This window comes from Ambystoma mexicanum, chromosome 9, assembly GCF_040938575.1.
Source record: "Ambystoma mexicanum isolate Mex_15411 chromosome 9, UKY_AmexF1_1, whole genome shotgun sequence".
Taxonomy (NCBI): domain Eukaryota; kingdom Metazoa; phylum Chordata; class Amphibia; order Caudata; family Ambystomatidae; genus Ambystoma; species Ambystoma mexicanum.
In genome coordinates this window covers 1,216,973,809-1,216,990,853 of record NC_090931.1, presented here as the reverse complement: position 1 = coordinate 1,216,990,853, position 17,045 = coordinate 1,216,973,809, and positions in this window count along the sequence as shown.

Genomic DNA, 17,045 nt, shown 5'->3' with positions numbered 1-17,045 from the left:
TCGGGATCGTGACGGCTCAGAGAGTAGCAGGTTCCAGAGGTCAGAAGTGTGTGTGTCGGGACAGAGGAAGAGCCATGCCTAAATAGGAGGAAGCAAACAAATGAGAAACAGAAAAGTAGGTGGAAATAATTATGTAAGCTCAAGTTCAGTAATCCTATGTCTAGATACGAAACTTACATAGCGTGGCAATAGAAAGAGTAGCAATGCAGTGTTGCTCAGGGTCAAGCGTTCAACATACTTTCAGCTATCCCTCCGCAAATACCTCTCCTCTAGAGCTCTCTGCTCCTCTACCTCTACCTCTCTTTGCTTCTGCCTTCACCCCTCCTCTCCCCTGCTGATTCTGTTCTCTCTCGGCACCGTGCACCTGGCTACCCTCTATTCTCCAGGCCCAGGTACCTGCTCACCCTGCTACCCCCCCCACACTGCCTCTGGGCCACCCCTTTCACTGGGGTCTGTATCTGTACCCATACAGTTCCCCCCCTCTTTCTTCCTGCACTTATCAGTCTGCTGCCTTATACCCAGTACTTGCCACTTGCTGGCTGCACTACCATTGTTTGTTTCCTTTATTATGTATTCATTTATTTATCATTATTTATGTTTTCTGCTTGCTCCACACTCTCCTTATCTCCACCCTTCCATGCACTTCTCCCCTTCCCCATCTCCCATGCACTTGCGCGTTCTCAATGTCACTGGGCCTAGAAAGATCGTTGTTTTGTTCTTCCCTGTTCCCCTTCCCTTGCCTTGTCGCGCTCTGAAACACTTGTGTATGAGCGCGAAAGAAATAAACTATCATATCATACATAGCTCTCAACCTTTTTTGTCAGCAAGGCGGGTGAAAACACCCGATTTTCTTTTTGGCGGGTGAGAGGCCCATAGAAGTGAATGGGCGTATGAGGGACTTGGCGGGTGATTCCCCTGCTTTCAAGGTGGGTGACACCCGCCAAAAGCGGGTGAGTTGAGAGCTATGTATCATATCAACCAGTGCCGAAGTTGTGCATAGCAGAACCTTTCGGTTTATGGGATTTGAAATTTTGTTTTGCCTTGCTTGGTGGTGCTCCATTAGTGTAGAAGTCCTTGATTTGCCTTAAGCCCCCTCACGCCATTTGCTAAATGTCTCTTGTTCGAGTCCGGGGTTAAAATCTGGGTTATTCCAGACAGGCGTGAGTGGCCCAATGATCCCCTGTTTCCCCATTTTTCCCCCATTGGATTGCGTTTCCAGTGGCCGTTAGCGGGTCAGTGTACGGGGCCCTGCACAGTGTTGTGTGGTGTGGTGGGGTGGATAGGGGTGATGAGCACCAATGTTCTTCTATTTGTTTCCATCAGGGTATATTGGTGTCTGCCTGATGTGCGAATGCATGTGACAGTTGGGCCGCCAGGCTATATCTAAGAACATCTGGAACCCCCAGCCCTCCCATTGTTGCCCCTCTGAGCATAACTCTTTTTGCAATTCTTGGTTTTTTCTTGCCCCAAACATAGTTGAAGACCCTTCTTTGTAGCTTTTGGAGCTCTCCTGAATGAATAATTACTGGTAGTGCCAGGCATTGACATAGGAGCCTCGGGACCACGTTCATTTTCAGTGCTGCGATTCTTATCAGCCATGAGACCTCCTGCTTATGCCAGTATTCCATGTCCTTTAATAGGGTTTGAAATAGCTGGGGGATTTTAGCTCGGTATACCAGCTCTGTTCTGTTTTGTATGTTGACCTCTAGGTAGGCTATCCGTGATTTGGCCCATGGGATGAGGCTCATATTTGTCAGTGTTTCTCTGCGCACCCGGGTAATGTTCATTCCCAAGTCCCTTGATTTCCCATAATTGACCCTGAAGCCTGATGCCTCTCCAAATGCTGAGATCTCCTGCCAGAGTGCCTCCAGAGAGTGCTCAATCTGTGTTAGGGTGATGGGGACATCATCGGCATACATGGAGACCTTGTACTGGCTTCCCCCCAGCTGAAGCCCCTGTATGTGTATGTTGTTTTGTATTCTGGTTGCAAACGGCTCCATTGAGAGAGCGAATATTAGGGGAGATAGGGGCAGCCCTGTCGAGTGCCTCAGGAGATGTGGAGCTTAGGGGATCGAGTCCCATTGATTCTTAATGAGGTGGAGGGATTTTGATAGTTGGCCATGACCCACTTGCTAAATTTCGGGCTGAACGCGAAATGGGATAGTATCTTCTGCATGTAACCCCAGTCCAGTAGATCAAATGCTTTATGGGCGTCAAGAGAGATTGTGGACATTTCTATTTGTAGTCTAGAGGCACTTTCAATCAGGTTTAGGGTGAGCCTAATGTTGTCATGTGTGGTACGTGCTGGGATGAATCCTGTCTGGTCTGGGTGGATTATGTCTGGGAGGCCCCTTGCGAGTCTGGTTGCAAGGTTCTTGGAGAAGATTTTTGCATCGCTATTCATTAGTGTGATGGGCCGGTAGGATGCACAGTCCTCCGGGTCTTTGTTCAGTTTGGGGATGAGTATAGTGAGGGATTTCTCCATAGATGGTGTGATGCTCCCTGTTCTCAGGAGGAGTTAAAAAGTCTAGTGAGTTATGGGCCTAAGATGTGAGCGCACATTCTGTAAAACTTTGCGGTGAATCTGTCGGGCCCTGGGGCTGTGTTTTCCAGAGATTTGATGGCTTCTTTCACTTCCTCCGGGGTTATAGGGAGCTCAACGGGTTCTAATTGTGCTGTCTCTGACCTCTCTGGGGAGTTGGCCAGGTAGTTAGCCCAGAGCTTCCTTACATGGGACAGAGATCGGACGCTAGAACCCAGGAGGGAGCACCATAAACATGGTGGTGGACGCGACTAGGGAACTTTGCATGATCTCCTGGAATGTACAGGTCCTTAATTTTCCATGGAAACGTAAATCGGTGGAGCGCTCCTTTTGTTGTCCTTGGAGGATAGTAGGGACCCGTTTTTACTTCTCAGTGTGGAGATGTTATTTCGGGTGTATACCTGTTTTAGTTCATATACTAACAGCCTATTCGCTTACTGTTTATGTAGTAGAACTATTTGGTGTATGCCAGTGCTCTGGCGGACCGATCTGCCAGGTGCATTTCCAGTATAGCTTTGGCTTTTTTGAGCTCTCTGCTTGATTTCCCTGATTGATTTGTTTTGTGTGCCCCTTCCATGGCCGTACCTTCTCTTCCAGGCTATGCTGCTGCAGTTGTTGCAGCCTCTTTTGTGCTGCCGCACATCTTATTACTACTCCCCTGATCACTGGCTTCATGGCATCCCAGACCACTGCTTCCGAGCATCCCACTTATGTGTTTTCCCCAAAATAGTTAGTGAGAGCCTTGGATATTTCCTCCTTGAGTACTGCATCTTGCAACAGTGAGTCCTGCATCTTCCAATGCCGTTGCAGAGGGCTCGGGAGCCTGCATACCCTGATCCGGGCCTATACTGGTGCGTGATGCGATATCACCCTCGGGTGAATCTGGATTTCTTCTAGGCATGGAAATGATGCACTAGACATTAGGATGAAGGCTATTCTGGAGAGGCCTTTATGGACATGGGAATAGAATGTGTAGTTGCGTGCCCCCCCATTGGAGAGTTGCAAAGCATCTACTGTTCCCGTTTCCCTCAGTAATTCAGCAAACCCAATTGCTTGCGCAAAGTCCTCCCTCGATGGTGGCAGGGTCTTATCACTATTGGGGTTGGGGATCAGGTTAAAGTCCCCTCCTACTATAAGATGGCTGTCTGTGAATGCAACTATGTCAGGTACGATGAGTGAAGAAACCGGTCTAGAGCGTGATTCGGGCAATAGATTGAGGCAAATGTTAGGGCTTGCTCTAGTAGGTAACCCTTGACCAATAAGAATCTCCCCATTGGGTCTCATTTCACCGTCACCTGTGTCAGGGGTATTTCCTGACTAAGGAGTAGTGCCACTCCCCTGTTTTCACCCCCACTGTTGCAAAATAGCATTTGTTGAATCGTCTAAAATAGATGCGCTTCTCATCTTCCGCTAGCAGGTGTGTTTCCTGCAAGCAGACTACGTCAACAGAGAGTTTGGATATTTTGCGCTCCACCGATTTACGTTTCCCTGGAAAAGTAAGGACCTGCACATTCCAGGAGATCATGCAAAGTTCCCTAGTCGCGTCCACCGCCATGTTTATGGTGCTCCCTCCGGGGTTCTAGCGTCCGATCTCTGTTCCATGTACGGAACCTCTAGGCCTCCTTGCTATGTTTCTTCCTGAGTTGTTGCTTTGTTATGTCTCTGGTTTGACCCCCTTCCTGACTCATTTTCCCATTTAGTAACAAATCACTGCAAACCCCTCCTCCCTTCCCCCCCAAGCCCCTAGAACAAGTGTTGAGTCTCTGAGACCAGCCCACAACTCTCGGGGGAAACCGGCTCAGAGCCCGACGACCAACCTTTTGTGGGCATCCAGTGCCCATTGGGTATCGTATGAGAGCGTAGTGGTGGCTTCAGTAGTGCTGTTTGCAGTAACAGCCTCTGGTTTCAAGCATCCTTCACTTTCTCGACCCCAGTTGGTGCTGTCTCCTCCTTGGATGCTACGGATCTTCTTTTCAGATTTCCAGCTGCCTGTTTCCGGGGTGCATGTTCCCATAGTTCAGTTAAGGGTAGTTAGGGGTGCTTGCAGGGGGCCAGATTGGTCCGTTCTCTTTGTCCCTGGAATATTCCCATTCAGGGCTTAGCATCTTTCTTGTCTCTTTGTGATGGGCCTTGAAGGCGCCTTCTTCTGTCTAGCCGTGTCCAGCGCTGCATGGTTCCCTTTGATGAGTACTCTTTGAGTGCTGAATCCTCTTCGTCATTGTCGCTTTCTCCTGCTGGGTATAGTAGCTTATCGGCCTCCTTCAGTGTGCGGATATGCCATTGTTTGCCAGGTTGAATAGAAGAGCGGTAGGGAAGCCCCAGCGGTAGGACACCTTTCTGTTTTGGAGCCATTCTGTTAGTGGTTTTAAGGATTTCCTTTTTAGTAATGTGGCGGCTGTAAGGTCTTGGTATAGGGAGATTGAGGCATCTCTGAATTATATGCAAGGGGTACTCCTGGCTTCCTGCATAATCTCCTCCTTGAGCCTGCAGAAGTGTACCCTTGCCAATACATCTGGGGTGGTGGTTGGTGCGGTTGGCGCTTGTCCAGTTCCAGTGGGGCACTATTCGGGAGTGTAAGTATGAATCTGAAGAGGTCTCGAGGGAAATTACCCAGCTCTGCATCTGTGATGGAGGTTGGGATTCCACATAGTCAGATGTTGTTACGGCGGGAACGGTTTTCAGCATCCTCTTGCTTGATTTCAAGGGCTTCACATCTGGCCTCCAGTGCAGTCATTCCGTCTGCTCCCTGCCAGTTTTGGTAGGATTGTTCACAGATCGTTGACTCTATCTCTGCTGTTCTGTTACTTACCTCGTCTATGTGCTTGTCTAGGCTCGATATTCTTTTCATCTGCTCTTCAGTACCTCTTTGGTATTCCTTAGTCATGGCTGCTAGGAGGACTTGCAGGTCTGTTTTGGTGACCCCTTGAGTCGGTGGCAGGGGGGGTGCCTCACAGTCTCTTTCTTGTAGCATTGCTTCGGCTCACTGGTCCACCCCCAGGAACTGAATCCAAAAGAGATGGCTGTGTCCTGGCCACCTGGATGACAGATCCACAGGGAATAGCGGGTGAGACACCTTCTGGTTTCTCACATACCTTTGCCCTATGCGAGGTGGATATGCTTGGTCTTTTCTGAGGTCCTCTAAATTTAGGACCATGGTAAGAACAAGGAAAAGATGTATCCAGGTGCTCTCGCATATTCCGTGAGTTTCGTTTTCTCTGGTCTGGTAGAGGCGGGGTGTTTATGTTTGTCTCACGAAGGTATCCTACAAACTGGGATCCAGGTGGTGATTTTATTATGACGTATTTCTGAGGTTTGAAAGGTACCTCTTGGTGAATGGTAGGGTCCTGAAATTTGTTTTCCGTCTACACCCACACCGGAGAGGTTTGGAAGCCACTGTCACCCCACTTACCTGGGGGTCGAGGCAATATTGCCGCTTTCGGCGTGCCCCATCCTGACAGATTTATTTGCCCTTTCGCCTGGGGGGTCCTTGGACTTCCATGTTCCCAGGAGCTTCCGGGTTTCCCGTTCGCGTTGGGCTGCGCATACGCAGGTGGCCGTTTCTCACCCTCCACGCATGCGCGGTGCACAGGGCACTCGGGCTGAGGCAGACTTGCGGTCCAAGCCTCACTTTGGGTATACCAACATCTGGGAACTGCACGGCTTGCGTTCCAAGCCTCCCGGGTGTTGGATGCCCTTTATAAGGGGTCGGGTCACTTGAACAAGCTGCGTCTCAACGCCATTTATTCTCAGATCGTGTACTCGCCGGAACTCCTTGAGCTCCAGTTCCTTGCCTCCTGGCCTGTTTCCAGTTCCCCTTCTTCCTGTTACCTATCCCTGGCTGTCCTGACCGTGAATCTCTGTCACCTTGGGAGGGGGTCCTCCTGTTCTTTTGGTTCCTATTTGCCCTGGGGAGGTTCCCCATTCCGGTTCCCTTCAGTGGCTTGGTCTTGCTTCCTCTGTTCCTGGGTTCCCCTTGCCTTGGTATTCTTCGCCTGCCTCTTGTCCTGCCTTGGTACTCTGCCCTTTTGGACTCAATGGCTCTCCAATCCTCATCTATTGCCTGAGGTCCTGCTGTCATCTGGATCCAGCTGTTTTCAGAGGGACTATCTACTCTAATCAGGAAAAGCTTCCCTTGTCAGTGCTTGCACTGTCCTGACGCCATGTAAATCAGGGGAGAGCGCACCCGTGGCGTTGGGAGTTGGTTCACCTCCAACCCGGTTCTCATTTTGGGTGGGAGTCGGACCAGTTGCCTGCGTCATTCAATCTCCACTGGACCTCCAGACAGTCTGGCAGCTTCTCCGAGACCATCAACTGGACAAAGAGATACTCAGCGCCCTCGAGATGCTTTTCTTAATAGCCACAGTCAAGTTGCCAACAATTCTGGGGTACAAACTTTAGGGGAAGTTGGTAGATCTTGTAAAAGGGTGGAAAATGCAGGAAAGTCTCTTCCCACAATTACTTCTTCGGGGAGTCCAGGAATAATGGCAGATGACACCAGCCGTGATTCTCCCCTGATGTTAATGTACACAGGTACCTTGGGGTAGATTTCATTATCTCTGTGTACACATGTGACTTTAACTAGACCCTTATAGCGGTCTGTTTGCTGCCTGTATCAATTAGCGCTTTTACTGGCATTGCATTTACTAGGGCTTTTTCATATGTAAAGTCAGTTGAAGACTGGCATAGGCATATGCTGAAGGTTTCTAGATCCGCCTCTATTTCTTCCTACTCGTCCTCTTTGAGGCACCCTATTCCATCGGTTCTTCTTTTTGATTTTTTGGACAGTGTCGAGCCAGATGGGCAGTTTCTTTACACAAAAAACAAATAGGGGGTGACGGTTTAATCCCTTTATTGTCATGACCTACAGAACGCGCCCCTTTTGGACTTCCTGGTCCTTGTCTCAACGGGGCTTACACTCCCTGGTACTCCCAACATGGCCGTCCAGCGTGAAGCGCCTTCCTCTCTCTACACGTTGGACGTAGCGTGTTCTATTAATAGACCACGCGCCCCGCGGCTCCGCGCGTCTCAATGCTATTGCGAAGTAGTGACCAGACGTATGCTCCGTAGCTCGCGGTATTGTTTCCCTGATTCTCTCCCTACTAACTCCATTCCTAGTCCCTTTCCCTTCTTTCTTACTTCCTGGACTCGTGTGCTGTGTAGTGCACTTTCTTAATTTCTCGTTAATTCTGGCGATGCTCTCGTAGATGACTATGATGGGTTCATACGGGCCCTTAAAACCATGTTTGACTGCCCAGAGCAGGTCTATAGTGCCCAGGAACGCCTGTTAGACTTTCAGCAGGGATCCCAGGATATGCTCACCTTTGTAACCCGATTCAAGCAATTAGCCAAGGAAGATGATTGGTCCCCAGAGGCGAGTTTTACCCTTTTCAGGAGAGGACTGAATGAGGAGATTAAGGATGAGTTGGCCAGAGTGGCTCGCCCAAACTCATTCCAGGCACTAATGGACCTTGCCATGCAAATAGTCTTTCGAATCCAGGAAAGGAAGGCAGAGAAGAAGAAATCCAGAGGAAATCCTCCGAAAGTGTCCTTTGAGAGTACCACCAAGATGGACACAAATCCAGGCTCAGTAACTGAACCAGAACCCATGCAGATAGGAGCCTTCTGTGGACCTATATCCCCGTAAGAAAGGATGAGAAGGATTCATACGGGGTTGTGCATGTATTGTGCCTCAGATAAACACTTGGTTAGGGAGTGTCCTCTAGCCCCTCCTTGGCGTTCGGGAAACACCAGCTCCCGATCCTAGATGGAGCAGAGCTTCGGGAGAGAGATGTTTGCTCCACATCAATTCCATCCTTGCACTCTCCTGGACAAAACAATTTGGTGATACTGCAGGCCTTCCTATCGCCCTCCAAGAATAAGACCTATTCCATTTTGGCCTTGGTAGACTGCGGAGCTATGGGAATTTTCAATGATCAAGATTGGGTTGTTAGTCATCATATTCCATACGAGACACGAAGCACCATGCAGCCGGTGGAAGCAATCGACGGAAGACCCCTCACTTCAGGGCCCATAAACCTGCAGACTTAAGAGATCCAGCTTTCTATAAACCATCACCAAGAGCGGATTAGATTCGACATCATTAAGTCAGCTCATTACCCCATGGTATTGGGTATGCCCTGGTTACAGAAGCACAATCCGTATATCAATTGGACAGCAGGATCACTATTCCTAGGCTCAGAGTTTTGTATGTCTCACTGTCTATTCCTGGATCCCTCCTTGACACCCCCTAAAGAACCACTAAGAGACCAGCAAACACCACTCATGGTTTCCAATATCATACAAGTCCCTGAGGCCTATCAGGGATATGCTGATGTATTTTCAACTGCCATAGTCCAGACCTTACCCCCTCACAGACCTGAAGACTGAGTCATAGATACAGATCCCTCAGCAGTGATTCCCTTTGGCAGAATGTTCATCCTTTCCAAACCTGAGAAAAAGGCCCTCCGAGAATATCTGGATACCAACCTTGAAAATGGCACCATAAGACCTTCAAAATCTCCAGCGGGTGCTTCGTTGTTCTTTGTTCCCAAGAGGGACACCAAGGAACTCAAACCTTGCCTCGACTATCGTGGCTTAAATCAATGCACCCTCAAAGACCGGTACCCATTGCCCTTGATCTCGGATATCCTGGAAGCTGCGAGAGATGCCGTAATATCCACGAAGTTGGATCTCTGGGGTGCCTACCATTTGATCCGTGTCCGGGAAGGAGACAAATGGAAAACAGCCTTTAGAACGCCCTTTGGTCACTATGAATATATAGTCATGCCCTTTGGACTAGCTAATGCCCCCGCAGTTTTTCAACGTTTCATGGATAGGGTGTTCTCTGACATGTTATTCCTCTTCGTCATTGTCTATCTGGATGACATATTGATCTTTTCCAAGGACCTTCTAAAGCATGAAGAACATGTAAAGGCAGTATTACAACGACTCCGTGAACACAAACTTTTAGCCAAACCCGAAAAATGCTTGTTTCACGTTACTTCTGTTCACTACCTAGGATTCATCCTTAGCCCAGAAGGAATTGGTATGGACCCTTCAAAGGTAAAGGCCATACTGGCATGGCCCGCTCCCACGTCCGTGAAACAAGGTCAATCCTTCCTGGGGCTTGCCAACTTCTATCGGAAGTTCATATCCACCTTTTCCGAGATCATTCAGCCGATCGTTGCTCTCTTGAACAAAGACACCCCCTTTATCTGGTCTACACCGCAAGATAAGGCATTCCAACGTTTAAAGGCAGAGTTCACGCAAGCCCGCATCTTAGCCCAACCCGACATAAATCGACCATTCCTAGTGGAAACGGATGGTGTCCAGTCATTTGGTCGAAAGAAAAAGGTCGACAGGACAAATGGTCGACACCATTTGGTTGAAAGCCAAATGGTCGAATTTTTTTTTATTTATATATATATATTTTTTAGCTTTTCGTTTATGAAAAAAAGGGTCTTTTAGAAAAAAAGGGGGTTGGGGGGGACCCCCCCAAAAAAAATAAAAAATAAAAGTGAAAATACTAAAAAAAAAAAATCGACCATTTGGCTTTCGACCAAATGGTGTCGACCATTTGTCCTGTCCACCTTTTTTTTCCAACCAAATGACTGGTTCCCGAAACGGATGCCTCTAACTACGCCATAGGAGCGGTGTTGAAGCAGGAATTTGAGGATAAACTGGAACACCCCATTGCTTACCTTTCACAAACCCTGACTCCCAGTGAGACACACTACTCTGTCCTGGAAAAGGAACTGTTAGCCATCCGCCAAGCCTTCACTGAATGGTGACATCTACTTCTGGGTGCTAGACATCCAGTTCAGGTCCGCACGGACCATCAGAATCTTCAAATTCTACAGTCATTGGAGTGTAGGAACAGTCGTCAGGTGCGTTGGGCCTACTTCTTTGCCCAGTACCAGTTCCACCTCACTCATGTTCCCGGATCACACAACCTGATTGCTGACGCCTTATTTCGACGTCCTGACTATGTAACTACTGAAGATAGGGCCTACCCTAAGATGTTTCCCCACACGATCTTTGTAGCTCAAGCAGTCAATCTCCTGGAAGAAATTCGAGTGCAAACCCAATCCTCTGATCTGTGGAAGGATATTTCAAGGAAGAATCAATGGAGTCTAAGAGTCAAGGAAGGATATTTATTTAAGGACAATGCACTGGTCATTCCCACACAGAAATTACAACAAAGAATAATAAACCTCTGTCATGATACCCTTCACTCCGGACATTGTGGCATAACCAACACCCTCCGCCTCATACAAAGACAGTTTTGGTGGCCTGGAATGAAGACCGACGTACAGCAGTACATCCAAGCTTGTGCTATCTGTAGTCAAAATAAACATGATAACAAGAGACCGGCGGGTCTTCTACTGCAACCTACACTGCCAACAAGGCTATGGGAATTCATTGCTACAGACTTCATTGTGGAATTACCACCTTCCCGAGGATACACGACCATCATGGTTACCATTGACTTGTTCACCCATATGGCTCATTTTATACCCCTGTGTAAGCTACCATCCTCGTCCGAACTAGCTGGAATCTTTCTGGAACACATATTCCGTCTGCATGGACTTCCTTCCAAGATCATATCTGATCGAGGATCTCAATACGTCTCACAATTCTGGAAACATCACTGTCGCATTTTGGGAATCCAACGTGCCCTCTCATCAGGTTAGCATCCCCAAAGCAACGGGGCCACAGAACGCGCTAATCAGACCCTGGAACAGTATCTTCGATGTTTCGCCACCAAGGTTCAGGATGACTGGTCGCTCCTGATACCCGTGGCTGAATTCGCCTACAACAATTCCGATCATTCAGCACTTAAGACCAGTCCCTTTTATCGTAGCCAAGGTTTCCATCCATCGGTTCTACCCTCTGTTCTCGCTCATCCCACACCGGTACCTACTGTCGACTCCTGGATCGAGCCCCTCATCAACGTACACCAGGAGGCCAAAGAAAACTTAGAGAAGGCCAGAACACAGACTAAGAGGTATGCAGATTTCAAAAGAAGACAAGGGCCTTCTTATGCAATTGGTGATCAAGTCTGGTTGTCCTCGAAATTACTACCCCGACATCTTCGGCCAAACAAATTGGCCCCTCGGTACTATGGTCCATTTCCCATCAAGGAAATTATAAATCCAGTCTCATACCGGATCAAACTACCAGACTCCTGGAAGAAAATTCACCGGTTTTTCACACATCCTTATTAAAACCCTACATCCAATCCTCCCGGAAATCCTGCAGACCCCCTCCTCTGCTGGTCGAAAACCAACTGGAATATGAAGTGTCCCGAGTATGCGACTCCAGGTATAAACGGGGTCAGCTTCAATACCTGGTTGAATGGAAGGGATATCCTCCTAGTGAAAGAACCTGGGAACCACTTTCTAATCTCAAGACCCCTCGACTGCTCAGAAAATTTCAGCTCATACACCCAGGCAAACCTGGAGGAATGGGTCTTCGGAGGAGAAATGCTGTCATGACCTACAGAACGCGCCCCTTTTGGACTTCCTGGTCCTTGTCTCAACAGGACTTACACTCCCTGGTATTCCCAACATGGCTGTCCAGCATGTAACACCTTCCTCGCTCTACATGTTGGACGTAGAGTGTTGTATTAATAGACCACACCCCCTGCGGCTCCGTGCGGCTCAATGCTATTGCGAAGTAGCGACCAGACGTGTGCTCAGTAGCTTGCGGTATTGTTTCCCTGATTCTGTCCCTACTAACTCCATTCCTAGTCCCTTTCCCTTCTTTCTTACTTCCTGGACTTGTGTGCTGTGTAGTACACTTTCTTAATTTCCCGGATTCCTGGATCGTTGCATCCCGGAACTTTGAACGTATGCTGGAGTCGGAAGAGCCTCGTGCAGCCTTATTCAAGACCCAATCCATCCGCAAGAAGGCATTGACAAAGAAATCCGGCAAAGATCGGACTCAGGTGAGAAGGGGGGAACTCCTTGACATTTATATTCTTCTCTCCTGCTTTCTTCTCTGCCCTTCCGGTCTGGTCTTCTGATTTCTATTCTTTCTTTCGGGGTCCATTCTTTGGGTTTAGGGAGCCCTCTATCTAGTATCTGGGTTAAGGAACAGTATGTGGGTTTGTGATCCTTCCGTTCTTCACCTCTGTGTACAGAGTGAAAATTTGTTGCTGCGTCACAGTGATTTTGGGCAGTTTCAATAGCCATGACTAGTGTAGGTCGGTTTAGCTGCAATACTGATTTCTGTAAAAAGGGAGGTAAAGAATTGGTAAATTGCTGCAGAATGATAATTTCAACCAATTCTTCCATGGTCTTGTTGTTAATCCAGAGGGCCACTGTGTTCTTAATTCATTCCCCCAATTCGAGGGGGGTTTACCTGGGGTTTAATGTAATAGGCCTTAGTTTCTGACGATAGAAGTTACAGGTTTGGCCTAATCTTTTAATAAGTCCCTCTTTTTATGGGTATAAAGGTAGCTCCCTGGGCAAGGTTAAGCAGCTGGTAGGCAGTCTGTAGCTCACCTTTCAATAGGGGTCCCAAATTTAAAAAAATAGATTTTCTTCCCACCCCAATTGCTCAGCAAATCGATCGAAATTCAGAAAGAAATTTCCTAGATCTTCACCCTCCTGATAAGGTTCTAGTATCCCTTGAGGTAGTATGGGGCTGGCCTGCAACTCAACTAATTTTGTTAAATTCTCTTGAAGACGGGTTTCGGCCTGCATCTGATGGGCGGCCAGTTGGGCCATGACATCTTCAAGGTCAGACATATTTTCCAGGGAGTAAGTCTCTGTGACACTTTCTGAATCGGAAAAAAGGGTCTCAACCTCCGAAAGTGTCTGACTCCTCTGAACTGGATCCTGATGGAGGAGACAATCTGGGTGGGTTGATCTCTACACCTGATGGGCCAGGAACTGAAACTGGTCTCATACCAAAGGAAAAAGGTTTGGGGAAAGGCGGATTCGGGGTGCTAGGTCTAATGAAGATGTGTGCAGGCCTTATTTTTAAGACTATTTAATCCCATTGTTGTATATTATAATGGGAGAGCGGAAGGGGATCTAACAATACCTGGGTTTTGAAAAACAAATAGTGTTGGCCAATTGGGATTTGAAGCTGGGAGAACAAGGCCTCTTGTATGGTGTATATTCTATCAGACTGAAGGAGTTAAATAATCCTATTTTCTCCTTCTGGTGGTATGACGATTATCATCATGGGTTTTACATTTTTGTCTGTTGAATCATATCCCACTGCTGACACCACACGTAAGGTAGGCAGTCATAGTATCAAACAGTGAAGACAGACACAAATGATTACAGTTCAAGAGTGTTTATTGAACTTCAAATGGGTTGGTTGAATGCCTATCTAAACATAAATCTAAGGATGGGAGCAAGCTATGACCATCCAATAATAATAATGTAGTCCTAGTCAAGTCTCTGACAAATACAAGGGCATATACTAATAACCCTATTGCCCATCCTTACTTCTAAACTCAAAAGAGTGTGGAACAATGGTGTATGCAAAAGGAAAAGTGTTCAAGAAATAATATGTCAGGACGGTTGAGCAGTTGGCTTCCCTTCCCCACGTTTTCAGCATAGGCGAAGGCGGCACGTTCAAGCGTGACACACACTCTGGCTTCTCAGCCACAAGGATACAGTTCAAAGCAAAGACATTAGGGCCTTCTGTCAAAGCCTCTTTTCCAATAGCAGTCTCTTACTGCAGACGGTCTGTCGTAACAAAGTCTCAAAGTTCCATTCTTATCAGGATTTCTACATGCACAAGTTCCTGCTTTCAATGTTCATCGTGGGTCTCAGTCTTCAGGCTGAGACCTCCTTTTATCACAACGTTCACAATTGGTCTCCCTCCTTCAGGCACGGGCCACAGATCTCCCTCGTTCGGGCTCGGATCCTCTTGATATCTCAATGTTTACATTTGGTCTCCCTCGTTCGGGCTCGGATCCTCTTTTTACCAAAATCGAAGACTTTCGGATGTGCGATGGGTTTTGCTTAAACCATCACAGGACCACTTTCGATTCACTTCACACAATTGTTTTCATCAATCTTCTACTTTATTTTTTTGGTGGGATACCTTACAGAGACCTTCGATTGAGCACATTCACAGTGCCGGACCACTCTGTCAATGGTATTGTATCTTGCCTTCTTAAGTTCAAACATTCGTCAGCAGTTTAGCTTTACTCACGTCTTTCATCACACGCGTTCAACAATGTTCATTCCAGCGCTCATTATACAGTGTTGCCGCTTGCAACCTTGACTTCAACACAGACCGGTCTTGCATCGGTCTCTCCAACTCACCGGCTGTGTTGATCTCTCTGGTGCTTCTTTGTTCTTGGAGCCAAGGACGATACCACGGCAGCTGCTGCTGCTCATCCCCACCTGGTCAGTTACGCACAAGGGCCCTCAGTGTCTTCGAAACACAATGCAGGATTCTTCAGTCTGATTTCCTGGCCTTACGCTTTCTGCCTTGAAGGTAACTTGAAAGTAACAGCGTCTTGCCGAAAAGGTCAAGGGTATTTCCCTTCTTACGAACCCTTCTGGGTTTGCCGTCTTTCTCCCCTCGTTCAGCTGCCGACTCGAAACTGCTGTTCCTTTGTGTGCTTTGCCTCGCTCAGAGTGTGCTCATGTGCTCTGCCTTTTATCCGTGTGGGGAAGTTTAATGGAAGGCAGGTGTGAGTGATTGTCAGTATTTGCCTGACTTCACCTGACCATAGCAGCGGGATATGTCAGGTACACTGCTCAGGTTTGAGTCTGTTTTCTCCCAGAGCGGGCTGTCCGTGTGAAAGTGCTGGAGACGGGGGGAAAGGGGGATAAGGTTCCCACATATCCTACCTGGTAGGATGGCATAAAGGTGTTGCAGGGGGAGGGAAACCGCGTCTCGCCATCTGGCATCCCACTCCCACTCCCTGAAGACCCCCCACCCAGTGATCCTCCCACACTGGTCCATCCCCAGGAACTGAATCCAAAAGAGATGGCTGTGTCCTGGCCACTTGAATGACAGATCCCCAGGGACTAGCGGAAGAGACACCTTCTGGTTTCTCACACAACACATTGTGGATATCAGCATTGGCATTCTCAACTTCTTCAGGATTTTGGGAAACCCACGCCTGTATTTTCTCTTTTAGCATAGTTCGAGGGGTATGATATGATATGATATGATATTTTATTTGTATCGCGCTCGTACACAAGTGTTTCAGAGCGCGACTAGGCAAGGGAGGGGAACAAGGGAGAACACAGCACAACATAAAAACGATCTTACTAGGCCCAGTGTCATTGAGAAGGCGCAAGTGCATGGGAAAGGGAAAAGGGAAAAAGTGCATGGAAGGGGGAGAGTGGAAAGTGCAGAAGCCGAGGAGCATAGATAAATAAAATACATAGAAAATTGAGGCAAACTGTGGTAGTGCAGCCAGCAAGTGGCAAGTGCTGTGTTTAAGGCAGCAGACTGGGTAAGTCTGAATAAGTGCAGAAAAGAAGAAAAATGGGGGGGGCTGTATGGGTACAGATACAGTCCCCAGTGCAAGGGGTGGCCAGGAGGCAGTGCAGGAAGGTGGCAGGGTGAGCAGGTACCTGGGCCCAGGGGCCAGGTGCACAGTACAAAGAGAGCAGATCAGCAGGGGAGAAGAGAGAAGGGGAGCGAAGGCAGAAGCAAAGAGGAAGGTTTTGAGGTGCTTCCGGAACCGGAGATGGTTCTCCTTAAGTTTTAGAGTGGCAGGGAGGCTGTTCCAGAGGGAGGCCCCAGCCGAAGATAGAGATCTACCCCCAGCTCGTTTCTTTGAAAAACGACTGACCCTGAGGGAGTTAGAGGTAGAGGAGTGAAGAGCTCGAGAGGGGAGGTATTTGCAGAGGGATAGCTGAAGGTATTTTGGACCCAGGCCCCAGAAAGCCTCGTGGTCAATGCAGAGGGTTTTGAATTTAATCCTTGCATCCACTGGGAGCCAATGGAGAGATTTCAAAGCTGGAGAGATACGATCCCAGGGCTTGAGGCCAAGGACAAGTCTTGCAGTCCTGTTCTGGATAAGTTGTAGAGGGCAGAGAGTAGAGGCAGGTAGATTTAGAAAGAGGCTGTTACAATAGTCCAAGCTAGAGAGAACCAGAGCTTGGGATACCATGAGCTTCTGGGGGAAGGAGAGGAAAGGCAGAATACATCTGAGGAGGTGCAGTCGGAAGTTTGACTTTTTAGAGACATCAGAGATATGGGCCGAGAAGGAAAGTGTGGAGTCAAAGATGACGCCAAGGTTCTTAGCCTCGCAGGTAGGGGTAGGAGGAGGGCCAAGGGAGGCCGGCCAGAGAGTGAGGGAAAAGGATGGAGATGGTGTGCCGATGAGGAGGATCTCCGTCTTGTTGGCATTCAGACAAAGATCATTGGCGGCACACCAATTTTGAATGGCAGTTAGGCAGTCAGAGTTGAGAGAGGGAGAGGAGGTGGCCGAGGTCAGCCGGTAAATGAGTTGAGTGTCATCAGCGTAGCACTGGAAATTTGAGCAGAAAATGGCAATGCAGTGAGCGAG